Raw genomic sequence first — 25,234 nt, 5'->3', positions numbered from 1 at the left:
CAGCAACCCATGGCCTATAGTAGCATCGGTGCTGGTGCCCTGTAGCCTGAGTGACACCACAAAGAGGGAAAGAAGAGCTTTGTACAGTTCAAAGAGAGAGATTCCCAGCTTCCCAATGGGACACACAAAGCAACTGCTTCAAGTCTCAGGAGATGTCAAGTTTTTATGTTGCTGTCTTCAACATGTCATGCTAACTTCTGGATCAAATATAAAACAGAGGTCCCTACTACTTCTGATTATTGTAGATCCCAGGGCACTTTTGGCAAGAGTTAGGGATTTTAACCCTAGTGTCCTAGCCAAAATTCCAGACTGGGTAGTCACAGTCTGCCAATCTAACGTCCCCATCCAATTTCAGTTGTATGCGGTATCATCCAGAGGCAGTTGCATTTCAGTAGTAAAATGGTTTGTATTTTGGTTAAAGGTGACTTACCCAAGAAAACAAAAGAAATGGTTCATGCCTTTTTGTTTATTTTGGCTTTTGCTTCTAAAGAAGCCCTGAAAGGTATTAGGGAGGAGGGGAACAGTACAGCTCCCACCCCTGTTTTATTGTTTACTTTAGAAATATCCATGTCTGATGTTCGCTGGTTTTGCTGGAAGACTTACTGGAGGTTTGTGGCATAGACCATCTGCTTCCTCATCCCTCAAATGCAGCGGTAGGATGTTAAATATTTAATAGAGACCGCATTTCTCCCACTACTTAGTAGGACTGTTGAGTTAAATTGCTGTTCACCCAAAACAAGAAAAACAGATAATTTTAAACTGCTTGCATAAAAGTCATTCCTACTCATCCAGTTTTGCTTGCATGATATTTCTGATATCATAAACCTGCCAGTTCCTTAGCTTCTATAGAGTCTTCCAGGAAAAACAGGAAAGAGAAGAATGAATTTGGTTATGTAGTAAGTAAGCAGAAGAGAATGAAAAGCTTTTAGGCCTTCACAGTATACATAATAGTGAAGAAAAAAGGCACATAATCTATAAAGAAAATAAAACAGTACCTTGAAATATTGCAGGATGTAACCTATAATGAATCAGATGGGACATCATAAAGTTATACAAAACAACGAATGGCCTAAAAAGGGAGACTGGGAGAACAGAAACTCCTTCTTTCATAACACCAGCACAAGGGGACATTCAATGGAACTACAAGGTAGAGAGTCCAATACTGATATAAGGAAACACTTTCTCGCACAACGTGTAATTAAACTGTGGAAGTTACTGACACAGGAAGTTATTGAGGCCAAAAAAACCTTAAATTTCAAAAAAGGATTGGATATTTATATAGATATCCAAAATTGTCATATTTAACAATAAACATTTTGGAAAGGATATTAAACCTTGTCCTTTAGGACGTAATCCAATCTCTAATTATTAGAGATCAGGATGAGGCTTAATATAGGGGGTAGATTATCCCACCGCTGTCTACTGTGGAATACTGCAGCATCTGGTTCTGGCAACATTCAGAGACAGGACCCTGGACTAGATGGACCACTGGTCTGACCCAGAATGGCAATTCCTATGTCCCTACTCTGAAAAATGGAAGATCATGGACACTATTGCATGTCAGAGTGCACACAGTCCAACAATGAGGCACTGTGTTGTGACCCATTACAGAGATCATTGAGCCCTGAGTTTATCTTTAACATGGAAAAGGATAATAAAGTAGGATTTGAATGGGGAATCATTGGACAGGGCATGTTGGGCTGATTGTTATGGATCTTGGACAAACATGGGTTTTAACAGTCAGTCAAGATGTCCCCATAAAACCAGGATTTCCCCTGAAAAACAGGATGTCAAGTCACTAGCTCCTTGCATGTTAAGTAGCATTTAGTCCTCCATGTCTGAAATTGAACTAGGTTTCATTTTTTATTTCTTTTGGCAGGTAATTCAATCCTCAGCATATTAGACATGGTATAGATATATTGTGGTGTAAATAGGTTTCTACTAACGTTCCCTTGCACTGTCTACTCCCTGGTTTCATAGAATAATGAAAGTTTGGTTTTGTATTTAAAATGAATACATTTTATTGGATAACTACTTAGTCTGATGAAGTGGAGCAATTTAATATATGAGTCATCATGATCACTGGTCCTCATGTAGTGAGCTGGTTTTGTCAGGTTTTGTTTTGCACAGAGCGCTATCTGAATTCATTCACCACCAAACTTAGTCATTACAAAAAGCGGGATTCTCCTGGCGTACTTTCAGGAAAATAGAACAGTAAATGGTCAGTTCCGAGTGACAGCTCAACTGTCAGACATGAATACAAATGGTGCTACGGTATACTTTGTTGAATTCAATAGCAATGTAGGAAGCGGACAAAAACGTTGACTGGGAATTCTGCAATAAGGAAATCGATTTCTAGCTGTGAAAGAGGGCCGAGTACGAAGCCAGGCTATAGAATCTGCTCCAACTTCTAAACATGGATTCAGTTGCACTAGCAGGACTCTCGGGCTTTGTGATTAATAAACAGGACCATATCCTTTTGCGATATAGGTCCCCTTCTTCTCCTAACGCTCCAACTGCTCTTTCAGTGTCTCACCTGGAGTTTCCTTGCTTTTTCTCTGTCAACATCTGTCAGGGGTCTCTCCTTCGTCCTCACCACACCCACACCTTACCCCTGGGTGAACATAACCATTAGCATGGATTCAATCATTATGTTTATGCTGATGACTCAAAAAAAAATCTACCTCTCTACCATTGGCCTATCTCCTTCTGTCCAGTCCCACGTATCTGATCCTGTCTCCAACTGACAATTCTGGATGGCTTGGCACTAGCTGAAGCAAAACAAGGACAAAAATCAAGCTCCTTATTTTTCCTCCCAGACCCTTTCCACTTCAATCTTTTTCCATTGCCGTGGCCACCATCATCTTCCCCATCATTCAGACTCCTAACCTCCTGGAGGTATCTCAGACTCTCACTCTTCCTGCTAATGCATCCATGATTATTTATATTACAATAGCATCTAAATGCCCTGATTATAATAGGAGCCCAGTTGTTAGGTGCTGCGTGCCAGAGAGATGCACAAAGTCCCTGCCTCAAAGAGCTTACAGTCCAAACAGACCAGATAAGCAAACAGCAACAGAAAACATACAAGCGGAATGCTACAAAGTACAAAAGCTCTTAGGTGCATCTTTTCCTTTCTTTTTGTGAGGTTGTATTAATTTCCCCAGGAAATCAAGGCACCCCAGCCAACCTTCTCTGCCACTGCTGAGCTAACATGGCCTTCTGTCACCCAGCCAACCCCACAGCAAGAGTTTCACACTACAAAATGAGCAGGGACCTATAGAATTCCCTAGTCTCTCACCCCTGCTGCCGTCATGGTTGTGTGGCCTTTAAAAGCCCGCTCCCTGCATTACAGCTGCTCTGGCTGCAGTCAGGGGAAGTCCCTGTTTATGGAGGATTCTGCCCTGCCCCAGGAGATGATGTGAGCTCCTGCCCCACATGACACCACCAGAAGGGGGGAATCTAGACTTTTAACAAGCCCTGCCACTTCTTCCTATCTTTGCTTATAGCTAAAAGCACTTGTCTAGATCAGTGTTAAAGGGGATTGAACCAGGAGTGGAGCTGCTGCTTAGCCAGCCCAGGGAAAAGAGGCGGGAGCTGCTCTCTTGCTTCTAGCAGTGAAGAGGGAGCTCTGCCCCATCCTGGGCTTTAAGCCCTCATCCAAATCTTGGTCACTTCCTGCCCTTGCTTATTGGAACCTTCTCCCTGGCCTCCCTGATAACCACATATCACTCCTTTCCCACTCCATCCAAGGTCCAGCTGCTACGATTATCTTCCTGATCCACCAGTCAGATTACATCACTCCCCCCTGCTGCTTAGAACAGTAAATGTAGATCTCTCCTGCTAGCCTTCAGGCCCTCCACAGTTCTGCTCTACCTACATCTCAGGCCTTGTTTCTCATCACATGCCCCTTCTCCTTGGAACAATCTTCCATGACTCACACCTTTTCCTTATTCAAGCTATTCTTAGCCTTATAGTTGCAAGGCCCCTGTCCATCATGCCCTCTCTGTTCCAATGGAATAGACTTGGGGGAGGGAGGAGTGATACACAGAAAAAAAAACAGCAATGTCTTAAGAGAGAAAGATTGGTTCAGTGGTTACAATGCTATCCACAGACTTGAGAGAGCTGCGTTTAATTCCCTGCTCCGTGACAGGCTTCTTGTGTGACCTTGCACAAGTCACTTAGCTTCTCTGTACCTCAGTTCTCCATCTGGACAAGGCAAATAATAGCATGTCCCTACCACCCAGGGGTGTTGTGAGGATAAATACATTAACGATTGTGACTGTTAAGCTCTGGCCTCCATCACCAGAGTAAAGACCAGATACCAAGATTAAGGTAAGAAAGAAACTGGGAGACAAGGAGTGGTGATGGTGTTTCTTTCTCTTGACTAAAAGAAAAGGAGTACTAGTGGCACCTTAGAGACTAACCAATTTATTTGAGCATAAGCTTTCATGCATCCGATGAAGTGAGCTGTAGCTCACAAAAGCTTATGCTCAAATAAATTGGTTAGTCTCTAAGGTGCCACAAGTCCTCCTTTTCTTTTTGCGAATACAGACTAACACGGCTGCTACTCTGAAACCTTTCTCTTGACTGTAATCTCCTCAGGGCAAGGGCTGTCTCTAGCTGTGTGCTGAGCATATTGTTGATATTTAACAAAATAAACAATGACAATTTCTTCTCCCTTCTCCTATGATTTGTTCTGAGAATGGGACTTCTTGATTTTAAGCCTGAAATTTTGGAAACTAAAGTAGATGGGGCTCAGTGTACATGTGTTTTATGCTGAGGATGTGATGTTGCTTCTTTTATCTCCAGCAACAACCATAATTTACAGCAGATGGCAGCCTTTCCCCAAATTTCCAGAAACCACCTGGAAAGCCTCTCCTTTTCCTGTTTTGTAGCTTCTACTTTCCCCGTAGGTGAATTTAAGATAGGAATGAAATATGGGATCATAGAAGTTAAAGATGGAAAAAAACCTACTTGACTAAGTTTCTCTCCTTGCAAGTGCAGGATATCGGTCTCCAAGAGAGGACTGAACACATATTGAATCAATTCTGTATTTGATTGGCATTTTGTTTTCCCCACCCTCAAAGCTACTATTCCTGACCGTTTACTCAGTTCTGACTAATCTGCCTCACCTTAATTTCAGTGAAGGACAGGAAATCCATTTTAGTTTTCAGGTGGCATATTAGCTCCAGTGAAATTCTTTCATGCTGAATTTAATAGGGGGCTGAGGGCGTACACTACCTTGGTTTAAAGCGCTCCAGTTGCTGGCTCAGCTAATTGTGGGTGCAAGACCACAATTGCCCCCAGCTGATTATGCCCACTTGGGAATTAAGCCTTGGACAAATTCTATGAATGTACCCTTTATTGCAATGCATAGAGATATGGTGATTGGCACTGTGTTCCTGCCCACTACCCTTTATTCACAACCCTTAGGTCATTTAATGGAGAATTCAATGGGAGTTAGGCACCTAGGCGCTTTTGAAAGCCAAAAGAGGCACCATCTGCATCTTTAGGCACCTAAGTACCTTTGAAAAATCTGGCCCTAAGTCCTCTGGCTGGAAGCAGTAGCAGACTCAAATGTGTTATGGGGTCAGCCACTGGTGGAGGGGGCACAAAGACCCACATTTTTGTAGTTTGGGTTCCACAGGTACAGCCAAAAGGGGCAGATTTTATAAAGGTGTACCTGTGCAGATGTGATTTTTTCCAATCATCACTTATAACAATGATCCAAACGATTCTTTTCAAACTTGGTCACAGTTGTTTACACATCACATTTCAGGTTTGAAAGTTTGTCCATTTTTGAATTAGCTGTGTGACAACAATGTGGCTATAATTATTAATTTAAAGTGTGGTTTTCCTCACCTTCATGGGAGTTGAGACCAAACCGATCACTTTCAAAGGCTTAAAAAAATAAAAATAAAAATAAATCACTTTTAGACAAAGACTAAACCTGGACATGTTCAGCCCAAAAGAAGAAATTCTGAGAAAATCATGAGTGCATGAGAACTGAAATTGTTTTGCAATCATAGTTACAGTAGCACACACTAAAGTGAGCACTCGGCTATGGAAGAATGACATGGAAAGAGGGAATGCCACAAAGATAACATGATTTCTAAATTCAGTGTCAGTTAGGGCCAGGTTCTGAATGCCTTGCTCCCACTTGCGAGCCGGTCACGTGTGTGTAGTGCTACTTGAATGAGTAAATGCTCTCCAATATGGTTAAGAGATTAACAAACTGGTCCTTATCAAGAGGACACAGTTTCTGCAAGTTTCTTCAATCCCCCCACTGCATTCAATTCTTTTATGCCTGGATGTACTCACTCTAGATGAGTTTCTCCTCTACCACAACACCTAGACTAATTGTCAGGCACACATGACATAGCATAGCAAAATCTTAGTCAGGGTAGGACAATATATTTAATGGCCTGATTCTATCTTGTTTATACCAGGACTTGTGCCCTGTAAATCAGGAGTATCACCAGTGGAGTTATGATCGTGTAAATGATATTAGAATCACACAACATTTACACATCTACTAAAGAGATCAATTGGGAGCATATTCTATCCCATTGATACTAGGCACGTCCTCCCCCACCCGCAACAAATTGAAGACTGTATTTCTACAGTAATTGGCAGGAATGCTAGTATTGCAGGTGAACTACAGATTTGTCAGAAATGGTAGGTATCAATCAATATGAGGCATGTTATTAACAATAGCTGGATACACTGCTAATTCTCTCCAGGTTTTCTGAAGTTGAGAAATGGCTTTGATTAGTCCTCTGGACAGGTAACGAAACAATTTTCCAAAGATGGCATCAGAGCCTTCTGCTTTCTTTAACAAACTGGCCAAATACAGAGCAGACAGTTAGCCCGTTATGATAAGATTTTTGTATGAAGCTAAAAGTTGGTCTATTAGATTTGGAAAGCTGTTTTTCTGAATCTATGGGCACAGAGGGTGTGGGCAATGTAGCAAACTAGACTGAATGGTGCCTGGGCACTTCTGTGATCTAACCAATTAAGGTTTTCCAAGAGCACTCCACACTAGTATCCACTTATGATGGGTGTCATGCAGGAACTTTCCACAGACAGAGTTAGTGCACTGTCATGATAGGATCTAATATCGCATCATCAAGACTAACTACTTTACAAAGACTGAGTAAGGTGGTTTTTTTTTTTTTTACTCTGCAGGGTGAGGTCCTCCAGTCCTATCTTGTGCTGACTGTCCTAGTGATTATCAGTTCTCCATAGTAGGGCATTTTAATATTGCTTCAGGTTAGGCCAGAAGGACATGGAGTCGAACATGCTGTCTTCTCTGGTACTTCTAGCTCGGGCATGAACGACTGGATTTTAATCTCAAATTCAGATCCCATACATTAGCCATGAAGACCATCATTTGAATTTTACTGAGCGACATACAAACACCAGGGGTCAAACTAGCCTGGCTTCTTATGCTCAAGAATCTAAGGTTTCATTATTTGTTTCTTTAAAAAAAGACTACAGCTAGGAAAATAAATCTTCAAAATACGAGCCAGATGTAAATGGATGCAGTCATGTCTAGTTGAGGCTGCAGACCGCCTGAAACAATTGGTCTGAGAGATGTGAACTGCCTTATTCATTTGAAATCTAATGATTACTAAAATGGCAGCAGTGTTAACTATTTCACTGCTGATCATAACCTACAAGAAAGAAAATGGACAATGTTCTGAAGAACTACTGTGAGTAGCAACTTATTTTGGAATCACAAGTGGAATGGAGTTTGGCAAGTATTTACTTTTTTTCCAGCCTAACACTGTTATAAGGATTTCAGGGACACAGCCTAGTTAGTCAGGTTTGTAGTCAGATAATCTGACCACAAATGTCTTGCACTGTAATCAGTATCAGAATACACATCCCGTACCTTAACAGTTTGCAATATGAGCAAGATCAGAGAAGGCATCTGTATTGCTCTACAGTGATCTTAAATCATGTGGCCTTTCTGCACAATTTTACAGGCTTCACTAGCCACGTAATTTTTAGTATCAGTAAAAATCTTGTCCAGTAGTCTCGTAAAATAAAGCGAACCAAATGCCCAAAGAATTTGCAGGACTGGAAGATGAAGCCATAGATATAGAACAAGCAGAAATAGCTCCTGCTTCTCCACATCATCCATGATCTGATTGGACTAACTCTATGGATATAGCAGTAGTTCTGTTTCCATGTCTGCTCTCCTGAGAGTGCCGACAGAGCCAACAATTGTGCTGCCAAATTGCCACTGGACAAGTGTCCAGACGACATAATCTCCCTGAGATCACTATACAATTTCACACAGACCACAAATCGGCAATTAGGTAGTAATAATGTAGCTTTTGTTGGTTCATACCCAGTTCACTTTAATATAGAGATGAAAAGCTCTTTATCCAGTTACCAGTCTCTTGAGCCAAGTTACCATTTCCCCATTTAAGATGCTCTAGATAAACAAAAAAAGCCACTTGCTGCTTGGCTCCAGCAGGGAAAAGAAATCCCTCTTGCTGGTTCCACTGAGGAAGGGAATCTGAAATTCTCGCTCACAATCCAGACAGAAAGCTGTGTCTGGGGACCTGTGTTGTCATGCACCTGGCTGCAAAGTCCCAGTCAAGCCCGTGTCAAATTTCATTGTTACCATAGCGAAGCCGCATGACATTCATAACTCATGATCCTCAGTGTCTCGCAGCGCCCGTCTCCCTTGCGAAGCAGAATGTTTTTGGGTCAAAACAAACAAATTGTACACTTTGCAAAGAGACAGGCAAGCACCGTGTGAATATGCCTGTCTCTAACCCAGCACCAGAAGTTCTCAGGGAGCTGCAGCTCATGCCTTCATTCCAGACACTAACAAAAACAGACTTAACAAGGAGAAGGGAAGATGTCCCTTACAGTGTACACCACAGTCTGATTTGATGATGTGAAAGAAACTACTTGTCTTAGTGCAGTCACAGTCAATGACTGTGCTATTGGTGAAATCTCTCATTGCCAAAGGGCCTAGCTGACTCATGATGTATGATTAGTAGTTGCAAAGCAGCATGCAGGAACATAAAAAAATTGAGTAACTTGTCAGATATGACAGGTTTCAGAGTAGCAGCCGTGTTAGTCTGTATCCACAAAAAAAAAAAGGAGGACTTGTGGCACCTTAGAGACTAACAAATTTATTTGAGCATAAGCTTTCATGAGCTCACAAAAGCTTATGCTCAAATAAATTTGTTAGTCTCTAAGGTGCCACAAGTCCTCCTTTTCTTTTTGTCAGATATGGACAGCTCAAGCTTTGCAAGTTACAATACTTTTTGTTGGCAGGTCAAGATTTCATGTGTCACCCTGTATTAATAAGGTTAGCTAGTTGCCTTCTTCATTGATATACTGCTCAAACAGTAGGGTAAGAAGTGGCAGATGGGCATTGCATTTTGCTTTGGGCCTCCAAGACAGCTTCAAAAGGCTATGATGAGTGAGACAAGCTGGGTGAGAATATCTTTTACTGCACCAACTTCTGTTGGTTGAGAGACAAGCTTTTGAGCTTACACAGAGTGAAAGAGGAGGTGTGATCTGTGGGCCAGACTGTCTGCTGCCATGGAAAACCAGGTGGGAAGGGGCCAGACCAGAAGAAAACCGTGAGGCTCCACATACAGAGTTAGTTGTCACCAAATTATTCCATTCAAGGCAGTGCGGTTTGCTCTACATCAGGGATTGGCAATCTTCGGCACGCATCCCAACAGGGTAATCTGCTGGCAGGCCACGAGATGTTTTGCTGACATTGACCGTCCACAGGCACGGCCCCCCTTATCTCCCAGTGGCCACAGTTCACCGTTCCCAGCCAATGGGAGCTGCGGGAAGTGGCACGGGCTGGAGGGACGTGCTGGCCGCCTCTTCCTGCAGCTCCCATTGGCCGGGAATGGTGAACCACAGCCACTGGAAGCTGCGGGGGGCTGTGCCTGAGGACGGTCAACGTAAACAGAATGTCTTGCGGGCCGCCAGCGGATTACTCTGATGGGCCGCGTGCCGAAGGTTGCCGACCCCTGCCCTACGTGGAACAAACAGGGCAGGGGAGACGCAGGAGAGACACTGGCTGGCTCCCACAACTCCCATTAGAAGTCAGACTCAACTGTGTGGAGCCTCAGTACTTCCCCACCAGCTCTTGAGCTCCTCATTCATCTTCTAGCTTCTTAACAGCATGGCTTCCCTGCTTGAACTGCTTGCTCCCAGAGACTCCTCTGCCTGCAACAGGCCCTGGAGTCTCCTCCCCACAAAGTTTGAAATAGATTCCCTTCCAGGATGGGGCAAGGACATGTTGCCTGAACGTACTTTTCCCCTTACCTGCTCTCTTCCACATATATTGATTCCTGACACTGTGAGTAGGGTTGCCAATACTCCCGGTTTGGCTGGGAGTCTCCTGGAATCAGGCTCAATCTCCCGGAGGCTACTGAAGCCAATGTGGGAGATTTTAGGCCGCTAAAAGTCTGGCGGTGCAGCAGGGCTAAGGCAGGCTCCCTACCTGCTCAGCGCCACTCCTGGAAGTGTCCAGCATGTTCGGCAGTGGCTCCTAGGAGGAGGCACAGCCAGGGGGTCTCTGCGCACTGCCCCCACCCTGAGCGCCGACTCTGCAGCTCCCATTGGCCAGGATTGGAAAACCGTGGCCAATGGGAGCTGTAGGGGCGGTGCTTGCAGGCAGGGGCAGTGCGCAGAGCTGCCTGGCCACCAGTGAGCCTAGAAGCCACTGCTGGACATGCTGCCGCTTCCGGGAGCCACCTGAGATAAGCGCCGTCCAGCCGGAGCCTGCACCCTGAACACTTTCCCGCAACCCAACCCCCTGCCCCAGCCCCCTCCTGCACCCAAACTCCCTCCCAGAGCCTGCACCCTGAGCCCCCTGCCCCAGGTCAGAACCCCCTCCCACACCCAAACTCCCTCCCAGAGCTGGCACCCTGAACCCCTTCCTGCACCACAACCCGCTGCCACACCCAAATTCCCTCCCAGAGCCTGAACCCCAAACGCCTTCCCATCCTCCATCCCCTGCCCCAGGATCAGCCCGGAGCCCCCTCCCACACTCTGAACCCTCAGCCTGACCCCCTAGCCCGCACCCCAACCCCCTGCGCGGTCAAAGTCAGTGAGGGTTGGGGAGAGCGAGCGACAGAGGGAGGGGGGCTGGAGTGTGTGGGGGTGGGGCCTCAGAAAAAGGGCGGGGCAGGGGCGGGGCCCTAGGGAAGGGGCCAAGCAAGGATGTTGGGGTTTGTGCAATTGGACAGATGGCAACCCTAACTGTGGGGGCTGGAGGAGAGGGGAGGCAGTATCCCCTGCCTTCCCCTCCACATGGAAAAAAGTAGAGTAGGGCATGGATCTTAAGGGATAATATGGTTCTACCTGTATGCAGCCACATTTTCAAACATGGCCATGGATTGAACGTGCTTCGACTTTAGGGTGCCCAACTTGAGACGCTGTAGAGGAGCCTGGTTTTCAGAGGAGCTGAGCACTAGTTGCTGTGCCAGTGGTTTTCATCTGGAGCTGTGGCATGCAGGACTTCTAACAGTCTGGCCCAAGGTGTTTTAAATCAGACACTCAGAAACTGAGGCACCGAAGAACAGGGTTGGCAAGGTTGTGTAGACCCAAGAACAGGCAGCTGATGGTTACTTCAAGATTCTCCCATCCAGCTTTTTTAGAGAGTCAATTACGTTTGGGGGAAGGGTTGCCCCATAGACTCATCATACCAGCCCTTATACAACCCCCATCACCATCACATTTGAGCACCTCACAAGCATTAACACAACTAATGACAACACTTCCACAAGGTAGGGAAGATTTCTCTTTATTGACAGGCACAGACAGTTCAATTAATTAAGATCACACAAGATATCACTAGCAGACCTGGCAATCAGACCAAGATCCCCTGTATCCTAATGCAGGGCCTTAACCACAAAACCATCCTTCCTTATATTACACAGCAGCTAAGTTTTTAATGGAAAAGGAGGTGAAAAACTGCTTCCCAGGCCCACTGTTCAATAGCAAGGCTGGCTGGGCCCGAGACCGCTTCTTATATCTGTTCCTTTGAAGATTTGTTTCATCCTTTTGAAAGCTGCCCTCTTCTTTTTCGAGCTCCACTGAGAACTCTAGCTAAATAGAACTCTCAAGGCCATTATAATGCAGTTCTCCCATCTTCCTGGCTGCATTCATTATTAATAGCTTGTCATTAAATTTTAATCAATTAAAGACCAGAGGTTTAGGCTGGTTAGACACGTTCATTTTTCCAGGTGCAGTTCTTGGGTGTGCTTTCTCACAACGGAGCAGGGAAAGCTGTTGGTCTAGTGGGAGGAGATATGGAAGCATCTTTTGCAGAAAAGCTTTATCTTCAAACCCTTCGAGAACACTCTGAATATGAAAGTTGGGTTTTTTTCCCCCCCTCCTTGTTTCGAGCTCATCCTATTTTTCCTTCATATTTGTCCGTTCTGCTTTGCAGACAGAGTCTCTGATTTAGAACAGCATTCCTTAGTTAGCTAACTTCACAGGAACCATAGGAACGGCCAGGCTGGATTAGACCAGTGGTCCATCTAGTCCACTATCCTGGCTCCAGCAGTGGCTAATACCTCATGCTTCAGAGGAGGGGGTAAGATATGCATAATGGATGATTAAGCAATGACATATGTATGGGGGAAGCTTCTCGCTAAGCACTTACTGCCTGGGGTTAGTCTGTGATCTGAGACTGGTGGGTTTTTTTAAGCAAAAGCTAGTTCCAGACTTAATTATGAATAGACAACTGTCTCACCAGAATGCTACTTTGTCCTTCCATAGGAGAATTTCAAAGCACTTTTAAGACATTAACTAAACTACACAAATACCCTTGGAGGGATGGGTAAGCAGGTGTGTAGTTATTCCTCTCATAAAAATTAACTGCAGATCTTTTGTAGCACAGAAATAGAATGGCAAGCGCGTCTGTGCCTTATTGCCATTTCTCCATCCCAAAATTCAGAGCAACGCAAACAAAAATCACAAGCATCAGTTATCAAAAGCAAAGCTGTGCCTCAAACCAAATACCAGATCTCAATGCCCCCAAACCTTTGGATCCAGATGTGAAGGTTACAGCATGGCTTTCTCTCTTATTAAAATAAATTGGGGGAGGGGTGAGGAGAGAATAGCATCTTACTGGGTGGCAACATGAGTTTGGGAAATGAACATCTACCTGGAAATCAGGTAGTCCTGAATTTCTCGTCCTGGCTCTGACAGTGATTTGCTGTGTGGACTTGGGAAGTCACTGCTTGGCCTGAATTTCCCCATCTTTAAAGGGGAGGCAATAGCACCAATTTACTTTCCTCATAGGTGTGTTGGTGGATTAGCTAATCAGTGTTTATATAGTATGTTGAACGAGGGCTGTCAATTAATCACAGTTAACTCACGCAATTAACTCAACAAAATTAATTGCAATTTAAAAAAATTAATTGTGATTAATTGCAGCTTTAATCACGTTGTTACACAACAGAATACCAATTGAAATTTATTAAATATTTTGGATGTTTTTCTACATTTTTAAATATGTTGATTCAATTTACAACACAGAATACGAAGTGTACAGTGCTCACTTTATATTATTTTTATTAGAAATATTTTTCAATTCACCTCATGCAAGTACTGTAGTGCAATCATGACAGTGCAATTTACAAATTTAGATTGTTACATAACTGCACTCAAAAACAAAATATAAAACTTCAGAGCCTACCAGTCCACTCAGTCCTACTTCTTGTTCAGCCAATCACTAAGACAAACAAGTTTGTTTACATTTATGGGAGATAATGCAGCCCGCTTATTTACAATGTCACCTGAAAATGAGAATAGGTGTTTGCATGGCACCACGGCATTGCTAGGTATTTACATGCCAGATATGCTAAACATTCATTTGCCCCTTCATGTTTTGGCCACCATTCCAGAGGACATGCTTCCATCCCAACGATGCTAGTTAAAAAAATAATGCATTAACTGAATTTGCGACTGAACTCCTGGGGGAGAATCATATGTCTCCTGCTCTGTTTTATCTGCATTCTGCCATATATTTCGTGTTATGGCAATCTTGGATGACAATCCAGCACATGTTGTTCATTTTAAGAACACTTCCACTGCAGATTTGACAAAACGCAAAGAAGTTACCAGTGTGAAATTTCTAAAAAGTAGCTACAGCACTCGACCCGAGGTTTAAGAATCTGAAATGCCTTCCAAAATCTGAGAGGGACGAGGTGTAGAGCATGCTTTCAGAAGTCTTAAAAGAGCAACAGTCCGGTGTGGAAACTACAGAACCCAAACCCTGGCCCTTTAAATCACCGCTGGAGCCCCATGGGCCCCGGGCCCTTTAAATCGCTGCTGGAGCCCTGGGGCTCCGCCAGCGATTTAAAGGGCCTGGGGCTCTGGCTGCAGTGGCTGGGAGCCCCGGGCCCTTTAAATCGCCGCCGGAGCCCTGGGGCTCCTGGCCACCACTGCTACCCCAGGGCTCCAGCGGCAATTTAAAGGGCCCAGGGCTCCGGCAGCGGGGCTTTGGCAGCGATTTAAAGGGCCCAGGGCTCCGGCCACTGCCCGGAGCCCAGGCCCCTTTTAAATTGCTGGCCTAGGGAAGCTGCCGCCTGCTGGTACGGTCGGCTGTGTACCGGCTTACTTTCACCTCTGTTGGAAGGGACCTCAAGAGGTCTTCTAGTCCAGTCCCCTGCACTCAAGGCAGGACTAAGTATTCTCTAGACCATCCCTGACAGGTGTTTGGCTAATTTGCTCCAATTACAGAGATTCCACAACCTCTCTAGGCAATTTATGCCAGTGCTTAACCACCCTGACAGTTAGGAAGTTTTTCCTAACATCTAACCTAAACCGCCCTTGCTTCAATTTAAGCCCTTTACTTCTTGTCCTGTCTTCAGAGGCTAAAGAGAACACTTTTTCTGGGCCTTCTCTGAGGACAGAGTGGGAGCACGTGTCCCCCTAACAGCTCAACTCTTAGCCTACCCACTCTTCTCCAGTCCACAGAGTCTTTACAACCTTCCCTGCATAGACCCTAGCTCCAAGGAGAAACCTCTCGGTCAGCCCAGGGGAAGGGGAGACAATACCAGGGAAGGGGCTGACCCGCACTTTTGGTACAAGAGAGTGTAGAGCCGACTGTCGAGGGTCCCGGCTCCGCATGGGTCACAGAGGCAAATGATCTGGACCATCGTTACCATCATTCTGTGGCTAACACACACAGTTCAGTCGCTGGACTCCTGCTGGAGCAGCACGGCTATACGCTGTCCCTTCCTTGGAACTCTGATTGTTACCAGGCCCTTGGTGGTTCTGCTCGGAGCCATCCATACTCTCCTGTGTATTCCTTGGGAGCCATTGCTGAGTGCCTGCCAACAGCCCAGACAACTTTGTGTCTCTAAACAATGAAAATGTACCTTCTAAACCCATCTTCTTTCCCGAGGAAGGGGAAGCGGTTATGTGGCCATCACCACAAATTCCAGTCTCTTTAAGAAGTGGAGACCTGCAACTCAGTTGTAGTCGTCACATTGTATATGCTGCATAGTCTGGCAAAGATCTAGATGAACATGACAGCTTCGCATCCTACCCTCCCCAGGGCTCTGCAGCAAAGAAAGACTATCCCCGTGGAGACTAGACATCCTTGACATTTCTGTCCAGTCTCTAAATTGGGGGTCACCAAGCTTTGCCACTCTCCAGCCACGTCACTGTCCCAAGACTGGTTTCTCCGCTTTGCAGTCCTGCTGTGGTCTGGCCACGCCCTAAATTCCCCAGGACCGGCTCTAGGCACCAGCAAAGCAAGCACGTGCTTGGGGCGGTACAATCCCAGGGGCAACATTCTGGCCACCCTTTTATTTTTTTTGTTTTTTGTTTTTTTGCTTGGGCAGTTGTGCTCTTGGAGCAGCAAAAAGCTTAGAGCCGGCCCTGAAATTCCCTGCTACGTTTGTCACCTTCCATCCTCATCACATGTAGGGACAATCACAGCTGCATCCTGGCATTTAAAGCTGTTGCTGAGTTTGTGCATGTGGAGCGCTGAGGGGCGCTGACCCAAAGCCCACTAAAGCAAGGGAAAGGCTCCCTCAATTCAGTGAGCTTTGGATCAGGCCCTAGGAGCTGCGGGCAGAAGCATTCTGCCTGCAGAGTGCTAAGACGGACAGAATGCCTCACTAAGGAACTGCTCTTCCAACCAGCAGGACGCAGGGGGAGGTGGAGAGGCAGGGTTATGGGTTAAGTAGCCTTGTGGCCAGTTCTAGGATTCCCACCCACCTTGTTGTACTCAGTCGCACAAGCACTAGCATTCTGGTCACCCACCTGTGTATGCTGGGAAGGGCTCCCTGCATCCTCTCACCACCCTGTATGGGAGGAGCCAGCCAGAATCTGACCCTTCGTTTTCACACTACGTATGAAAACTTGCACTGTAGTACTAACCCTTGCTGGGTTACACTTTGGCTAGCAGTGATCTAAACCTCATGCAACATAGACTTAGACATGTTGTTACTGCAGGAAGATAAATATACTTGACTTATTAACCATTAGCCTCGAAAGATAAAAATATAGCATGCAGACTTCCAAAGTCTACGAATATATTAGTGCTCCCATGGAGACACTAATCCCAGCCTGCTCGGTCTGCAAACTGCTCACAGCTTTAAACATGATCCATTTCAGCAGCACCCTTTTAAAAGAAAACATGGGGTGCACTGTCCTCTTGGGGTATGTCTACCCAGATGCTGGGAGCGAGCCCTCCAGCCCAGGTAGACAAATTCGTGCTAGGGGGGGCTGGAGCTATTGGGCTAAAAGGAGCAGTTTGACGTTGCAGCTCAGGCTCACGCTACAATGTCCACATGGCTAGCTCAAGCCCTCCTAGTGCGAGTGTCTCCCTGGGCTGGAGGGTTTGCTCCTAGCTACAGAGTAGAGACACCCTTTGTTCTTAGGAGATCTCTCTCTCTCTCTCTCACACACACACACACCCAATATTTAATAGGATTAACTACAACATTTCAAAATGATAAAATATTAAAACGTCAGACGTGCTTTTGAAAATTTTAGCCTGAATCTAAGTGACTTAAGCTCCTAAACCTGGTGGGATGGGGAGCCAGGGTCAATGGGATTTAGGAGCTTAAGTCATGTAGGTGCTTTTGAAACAGTGATCCACAGAGCCAACTGGAAATAAAGGATATTGACATCGACCAATTAAGCAAGGTATTCTACATGTTCTTTAAAGTTTGCTGAAGAGATGACGGCATTGCTGGAGGCTGCATCTGCTTTAGTCACATTCATTCCTCTGACTAAGTAATTCTCTCTTCCTCCCACGGTACAGAGCAAACTGTGGGTTTTTGGCAAGGATGATTTCACTGAAACATTTTCTCTTTACCATTGCACTGGAGTGAACTTTTTAGCTTTGCCATCTAATCAAGTGTCAAGGATCAGCGTATGTATCCAAATTCTTGCCCCCTGCTCCCGCCATGTAAGATTTGGTTTCTCAGTTAAAAAAAAAAAAACACAACAAAAACATTTTATAGTTGCAACTTTTAAGTAAAGATTTTGTGATCGCAAAGTATTAATGTAAATTGAACATCTAAATCACATCAGCCAATAGTAGGGATGAAAGTAAAAGTAACTTGTAATTCTGTGTCAGTGAGTCGACTCGCTGGCATGTCCCCTCATGGCTGGGCGTGGGGCAATGGCTCTCTTCATCTGGTGTCTGGCTTTGCCTCTTCTCATGACATGACCCTCCGACAGGGTCACACAGAGTCTTAACCCTGTAAGGTTTCAGAGTAACAGCCATGTTAGTCTGTATTCGCAAAAAGAAAAGGAGGACTTGTGGCACCTTAGAGACTAACCAATTTATTTGAGCATGAGCTTTCGTGAGCTACAGCTCACTTCATCGGATGCATACTGTGAACTGAGCCTCGTACATGTGTCACGCAGCAGCTTCACAAACACAAGTTCTTTCCAGCCCCTATCTCCAGGGCTGCCATACCCCCCGGGGGCTGGTAGTAGGGGAACCTAGGCCCCCTCTCTGTGGGTTCCAGAAGCTCCCTCCCTGGGCCACTTCCTACCACAGGCTGCCCTCTAGGCCTTCCACCAGCCCCTTCCTGGGCATGCTCCTTCGCAGATCCCCAAAAGGAAAGACCCTGGAGTTCCAGGGAACAAAGTACAGATAAAAGTCCCTTGCCGGGCCTACCTGCCCCTAGAAGCCCTGGTGTCTAGTTATCATCCAGCCCTGGCCAGGCCTTCCTTCAGGCAGTCCTGGGATAGGCCCCAGGGCCGCCAGCTAGCCACCTTTTCAAGGGGCTAACACAAGAGGCCCTAGCCTCTTCCCACTCAGCCCCCTGCTGAGCCTTTTAACCCCTCCCTCCAGGCTTGGCACCTTACAGCTGGAGGGGGGCAGAGCTAATTGAACCCACAAGTTCTCATGAACCTCTTCCTACCTAGCACACCATTTGTACTGTCACATATCGCTACATTAAAAGTTATTTAAATCAAGAGGTCACTAAAACTGCTTTATGGCCCAGTCCTGTGAAGCGCCGAGTCGCTCCTGATCACCCTCGGTTCCCCTTGAAATAACTGTAATCACTTCATTACATGAAGTTAATGGGAAATAAGGATACTCAGCACTTCACAGGATTGGACCTTTATGTAGCCATTTCCCCGCAGTATAAGAACTTAAACCTCTCACCTTCTTTGTTCGCTCATGTTTCTATAATAGCCAGCATTACCCACTGGAGCCTGAAAAAACATCTCAATTTGGCCTGAAATGTTATTAATGTAAAAAAAGGGTTTGGTAAGTCTTATATTCAATAGACGTGTTTCCATGCTTTTAAAAATAAAATGTTCCGAAGAAAACCTATTTGTTTTGTTTTTTAAACAAACATTTCCCTGCAATGTGTACAAGGGAGAACCTGACAGTTATATAGATAGCAAACCAAAGTGAAACTGACTTAGCTTGGACAAATATAATCAGCGGATCCGATGAAGTGAGCTGTAGCTCATGAAAGCTTATGCTCAAATAAATTGGTTAGTCTCTAAGGTGCCACAAATCCTCCTTTTCTTTTTGTGAATACAGACTAGCACGGCTGCTACTCTGAAATGCAAGCAGTAGAGTGAACAGTGCAGTGTAAATAAACACTAAACTGGATAATTTAAGGTGATATTAGTTACAGATGAAATGTTACCTGTGGGAGTTTTAATTAGATAGTGCCCCTTCAACTCAGAGGCGGATTAGAGTTTTGCAGGGCCCTGGGCCAGAGCAAGTGGGGGCCCTTCCCCAAGCCTTCCATCTGCAATCCCATCCTCCCACGCTCCTGCCAGGGAGCCGGGTTGGGGCGCAGGGGCTTGCCCTGCTCTGCCCACCCTCCTAAGGATTCTCTCCATGAGCGTAAATGCAGCAAGAGAAGCTGGTCTTTTGCTGAGAAAAAAGACAATCCTGGTGTGAATACGAGGCTACAACTCATTAGAGGAGCCCCACTGTTGTCATTGTTATGAAAGGCAGCAGATCCTTCCTAGGAACCTAGCCACACACTCGGCTTAGGGCTGTCTGTCAATCTTTGTTATAGTTACAGATGTACAGCAGTGGAAGAGTAAAGGAAAGGGAACTAATGGATTACTAGTGACCAAGAGTTTAGGGTCAGTGCAGGTGCCACTAACCGCAATGATATTTGGAGATTCTAAAAACAAAAATGGCACAATATTACAGGACATGCTGAGGGACAATTTATTTGCTTCTCCAGTAGGGGAACATTCCTCACCCCTACAGCTTAATAATGTTTGCCCTGTCTCCCACTCTAAGATTGTCCAAGCTCAGAGAATCAGAGACTTTACGGCCAGAAGGGACCATCATGATCATCTAGTCTGGCGTCCTGCACCTTGCAGTCCACAGAACCTCACCCACCCACTCCTGTAATAGACCCCTAACCTCTGGCTGAGTTACTGAAGTCCTCAAATCAAGTTACAGAGAACCCACCATTTACACTAGTTTAAACCTGCAAGTGACCCGTGTCCCATGCTGCAGAGGAAGGTGAAAACCCTCCAGAGTCTGCCAATTTACTGAGGGAAAATTCCTTCCCGACCCCAGATACGGCAATCAGTTAGACCCTCAGCTTGTGGGCAAGACAAAGAAATGGCTTGAACTTTGAGAAAGTTCTGGTACAATTTGAAGTTCTAAATGTGTTAGTTTCCAACCCTTTCTGTACTCTGACCCCTTCTCCATACCAGGACTCCCACCACCACAACCTCCTTCCCATTTAACAATATGGGAACCCTCTGACAGGTGTTTGGGGTTGAGAACCCCTGCTGTAAGCTACAGTGCTCTTCGTAGGCCCCAGAATGCATAGGTGCCGACTCTGTGGGTGGTCCGGGGCTGGAGCACCCACAGGGAAAAGTTAGTGGGTGCTCTGCACCCACCGGCAGCCATGCTCCCCTCCCTGCCCCACCTCACCTCCGCCTCCTCCCCTGAGCACGCCGCGTCCCTGCTCCTCTGCCTACCTCCCAGCGCTTGCTGCCGCCAAACAGCTGTAGCAAGCTCCAGGAGGGAGGGAGGAGCGGGAACGTGGCGCGCTCAGGGGAGGAGGCCAGGAAGAGGTGGGGCTGGGGTGGGGATTTGGGGGAAAGGGTTGGAATGGGGGTGGGGCTGGGAGGGTCAAGCACCCACAGGGGCCAGCAGAAGTCGGCGCCTAGGCTAGAATGTAAGGATAGGCACCAGATAAATACTGACATGCAGAGGGGAGGGGAAGAGCTTTTAGGGTTCAGCTTAAGCATATAAAAGTTAAGTGTTTTCCCACCTTCCCTAGCCTCTACCCAGCTGATGTTGATTACTCTCATTCTTATTCTCTCACCTTTTAATGCTGTTTCTGTGACTTCCAATTGCCTGTTCATCCCTATTCTGTCCCCTTTATTTGTTCCTGCCTCCTCTCCTCCTGTTATTCCTTCCCCTGCAATGCCCTTATTTGCTTCCTGTTACAACTGACAGCAGGAGAGCTATGGACGGGGTTGGGAGCAGAGGGTTGAAGTCAGGGAGTGGGCTGGGAGCTCATTATGGCCAGAGTTGGTAGTTTGCCTCCAGCCACTCACGATCCCACAAGCACATCCTCAGATGGTGCTGCATAATCATCTGGGTTACCTGGCGCCTTGCAGCATGTAGGTGAGCGAGACAAACTAGATGGTGACCTAGCTAGAGGTGCCTTTGCATGATTTCCTGGAAGTTGCAGTTGCTGAACAGATTTGCGGAAGCCAGGGCTGAGCATAGGCCCTGGCCACATGCAGAACGCAGCAGACAGGACACAGCAGCTCCCAGGGGACTAAAGAAAGAAACAGGCACTCATGCTCTTCCACTATGATGGGGTCTTAAACATGGGCCTTAGCTGTGTTTTCGTGCTTCACCACAGTTACTAGGTAGGGAAGAGTGCCCCCAGCAGGACTGAAGACAGTACTAGAATTGTAGAAACGGAGGACTGGAAGGACAGAGTATGTCTACACTGGCAGAATTTTTTCGCCAAGAGTTTAGTCGCTGATTAAAAATGCGCTTAAAGAAAACGGCTGTTGTGTATTCACATTGTCTTCCACTGGCGGCATAGTGTGTTCACACTTGCATCACCAATGAGCGCAGTGCACTGTGGGTAGCTATCCTACAGTGCAGCTCTCTCCCTTCTGCCACTAGGTCTGTGGGAAGGCAGAGGGGATCACGGTGCATCATGGTCCGAGCTCAATGCCCCGTGACGCACTGTTTCCATCCTAGCATTCTATGTGCTTCCATCTTCAGTCTGTGGCATTTTTCAACGTCCCTTGTTTTGTGCTTTCCCCACCACATCTATGTGCAGGAATGGATCCCACACTGCTCTCCTAGCTCTCAGTAGCACAGCGCGAGTGGCAGTTGAGCTATTTTTGAAGTTACAAAGGCAACGGCAGTCACAGCTGCCTGACGTGGCATCCAACATGGAAAGCAGTAACAGATTGCTTTTGGCATTCACGGAGGAGCTGAACACAGTGGAATGTCGCTTTTGGGCTTGGAAAACTAGCCCAGAGTGGTAGAATCGCATCATTGTGCGAGTCTGGGGTGACGAACAGCGGCTATAGAACTTTCGGATGCAGAAAGCCACCTTCCTGGAACTGTGCGCTGAGCTCACCCCAGCCCTGCAGCACACCACCACCTGAATGAGAGCTGCCCTCTCGGTGGAGAAGCGCGTGGCAAACGCAGTGTGGAAGCTGGTGACTCCAGACTGCTACTGGCCAGTTGCAAACCAGTTTGGAGTGGGGAAGTCGACCGTTGGGGCTGCGTTAATGCAAATGAGCAAGGCCATTAATTGCCTCCTGCTGCGAAAGACTGAGACTCTTGTGAATGTGCGTGACATTGTGGATGGTTTTGCAGACATGGGGTACCCTAATTGTAGAGGGGTGATAGATGGCACGCATATTCCAATTCTGGCACCAGACCACCTTGCGACTGAGTACATCAATTGGAAGGGGGTACTTCTCCATGGTTTTGCAGGCAATGGTGTATCACCATGGGCATTTCACTGACATTGATGCAGGGTTGTCCAGAAAGGTGCATGACACACATCTTTAGGAACATTGGCCTGTACAGAAAGAAGATCACCATAGGGGAAGTCGAAATGCCCATGGGAGACTCGGCATACCCCTCAATGCCATGGATCATGAAGCCGTACACAGGAAACCTAGATAGCAGTAAGGAGCTGTTCAACAACAGGCCGAGTAAGTGCAGAATAACCTTTGAATGTGTGTTTGGCCAATTAAAGGCACGCTAGTGATGCCTATATGGCAGGTTAGACCTGAATGAGGAAAATATACCCATGGTTATAGCCACATGTCGTACGCTGCATAATATTTGTGAAGGGAAGGGCAAAATGGTCTACTCAGGGGTGTACTGCCAAGGCACAACACCTGGCTGCTGATTTTGAGCAGCCAGATACCGGGGCTATTAAAGGGGTGCAACATGGGGCAATAAGAATCTGAGATACCTTGAGGCAATGCTTCAAAGATGAAAACCAGTAATATTTGTTGCTATGCTTGGGACTGCGATGGTTAATTACATTTGGTAGGCTAGAAAGCAGTTGTGATTGTTAAGGCCTCAGATTCAATGTAAGGAACTAATGAAAGTGCCTATTGATTTGCAGGTGCCATGAGGGAGCATACCTTGCTTGGAAACAAATAAAGAGTGCTTATAATTAAAAACACACTTTGCTTTTATTGCCAAATAAACCACAACACCACACAGAAAAACACACAGTTGGTGGGGGAGAAGGTACAGGGGGTGGGGAGAGGGAGAGCTGATTTTCATAGTTGAGTATAGGTCCAGCTTTCATTTGAAAAGCTGTCTGTGGGGGTGGAGTGTAGAGAAAAGTGCAAAGTGCCAGAAGGTGGAAAGGAATGCGCACGGGGCGTTTAGGGAGGGAATGTGCTGAAGGGGAAGGCGGGCATGCATCTGCTCAGTCTGCAGTGTTATGAGAGTCTGGAGCATGTTGGTTTGATGCTCCAGAACTTTAATCAGCCTCTCTGTGGCATCCCTGTTGTAAGAATCCTTCTCTTTCCTGCTTTTCGCTTTGCATTCAGTGTTTTCTACCTCTGACCGCTGCAGCACCACCCAGAATTTATCTTCCTTGGTCCATCTCAGCCATTTTCTTATCTTGCGCAGATGCTCTGCTGCTGTTGAGGGGTTGGTTCTCAAGGTGAAGTCTGGAGAGGCATAATTCACAACAAACAGAAGTGCTATTGTCAATTACACACAGAGCATTGAAACAGTAACATTAATACACTGCTGGTAACAAAACTATCACTTTCTCTGTGACCACAGGCAAGCACACACGGGGCAGAAGACCCCAAAGAATAGCAAGTGAACCCAGGGGCAGAGGCCTTGTGTATTGCAGAAAAGCAATCTGAAAAGGTCGCGGGGCACTTATGGGGGGCAACACTCTAACTTTCCCACTGTTTTCTACAGGCAGTGGTCACTGTGGAAGATCTCACTCCTGAGGGTAAGCAGGGAAGAAAGGGTATATCTGCTACACACTTGCAGCTTCTGCCCCGGTCCCTCTGTTGCTCGCCTGCGTGCAGCTTTGGTCCCTGCCCAAGTAATTGCAGAGTGGCGTGCGAAAGTGTCTCTCAATGGGGGAAGGAACAAAGCAGCTCTGCCAAGGAACCTCTGGCAAAGAATTGCTGAGTACCTCCAGGAAAGTTTCCTAGAGATCTCTCTGGAGGATTCCTGTGAAATCTTGGAGTGCATCAACTCCCTGTTCCACCATACTGCCTAGCTGTGCGGGAAAATGCCCAGCACACAGAAACAAAGCCAGCCGTCTACATTTCTCTGCCCTTAACCTGCTTCAGAACGTCACAAAGCAAAACCACTTACAGGGGGTCTCCTCTCCTGCTTCTGGCTCACCAGAGAGCGATTGCAGAGACTGGCTAAACACCTCTGGAGTAGAGAACAGCTCCTGACTGGATGTGTCACAGGGCTCCACATTTTCTTCAGCCTCACATCTTCATCAATGACTTCCTCCTCTGGGTTAGGTCCACTTCCCACTGGCTCCAGACCCGCCAAAGTATCCACGGTGCTCTTTTCAGTGGAGGTGGGGTCACCACCTAGGATAGCGTCCAACTCCTTATAAAAACAGCAGATTTGGGGCGCACCATCGGAGTGACGGTTTGCCTTTTCAGTGCTTCTTTCCACTTGTGCTAGCCTTTAGAAGTATGCACTAGAAAACACCTACACCAGTGGTTCTCAACTCATCTAGATATTTGCCTAGTATTACAACAGACTACATAAAAAGCACTAGCAAAGTCAGTACAAACAAACAATTTTAATACGACGTGTATATTGCTCTATATACTAGACACTGAAATATAAGTACAATATTTGTATTCCAATCAATTTTATAATTGTACGGAAAAATGAGAAATAAGCTATTTGTCAGTAATAGTGAGCTGTGACTCTCTTGTACTTGTACGTCTGATTTTGTAAGCACGTAGTTTTTCAGTGAGGTGAAGTGGTGGTGGGTGTTACCCAAGACAAATCAGACTCCTGAAAGGGGTGCAGTAGTCTGAAAAGGTTCAGAGCCACTGACCCACACAGTTTGTGCCTGGCTATCATGGGCAACAGGGATTGGTTTAGGGACACAACACCAAAAATGAAACTAAGTGAATGTCTTCACTGTTAAAAATCTTAAGCTGGCCCATGCCAGCTGACTTGGACTCGCAGGGCATGGGCTAAGAGGCTGTTTAATTACAGTGCAGATGTTTGGGCAGAGCTCTGGGA

This window comes from Chelonia mydas, chromosome 3 (genome assembly GCF_015237465.2).
Source record: "Chelonia mydas isolate rCheMyd1 chromosome 3, rCheMyd1.pri.v2, whole genome shotgun sequence".
Lineage (NCBI taxonomy): Eukaryota > Metazoa > Chordata > Testudines > Cheloniidae > Chelonia > Chelonia mydas.
This window is presented reverse-complemented; position numbering follows the sequence as displayed.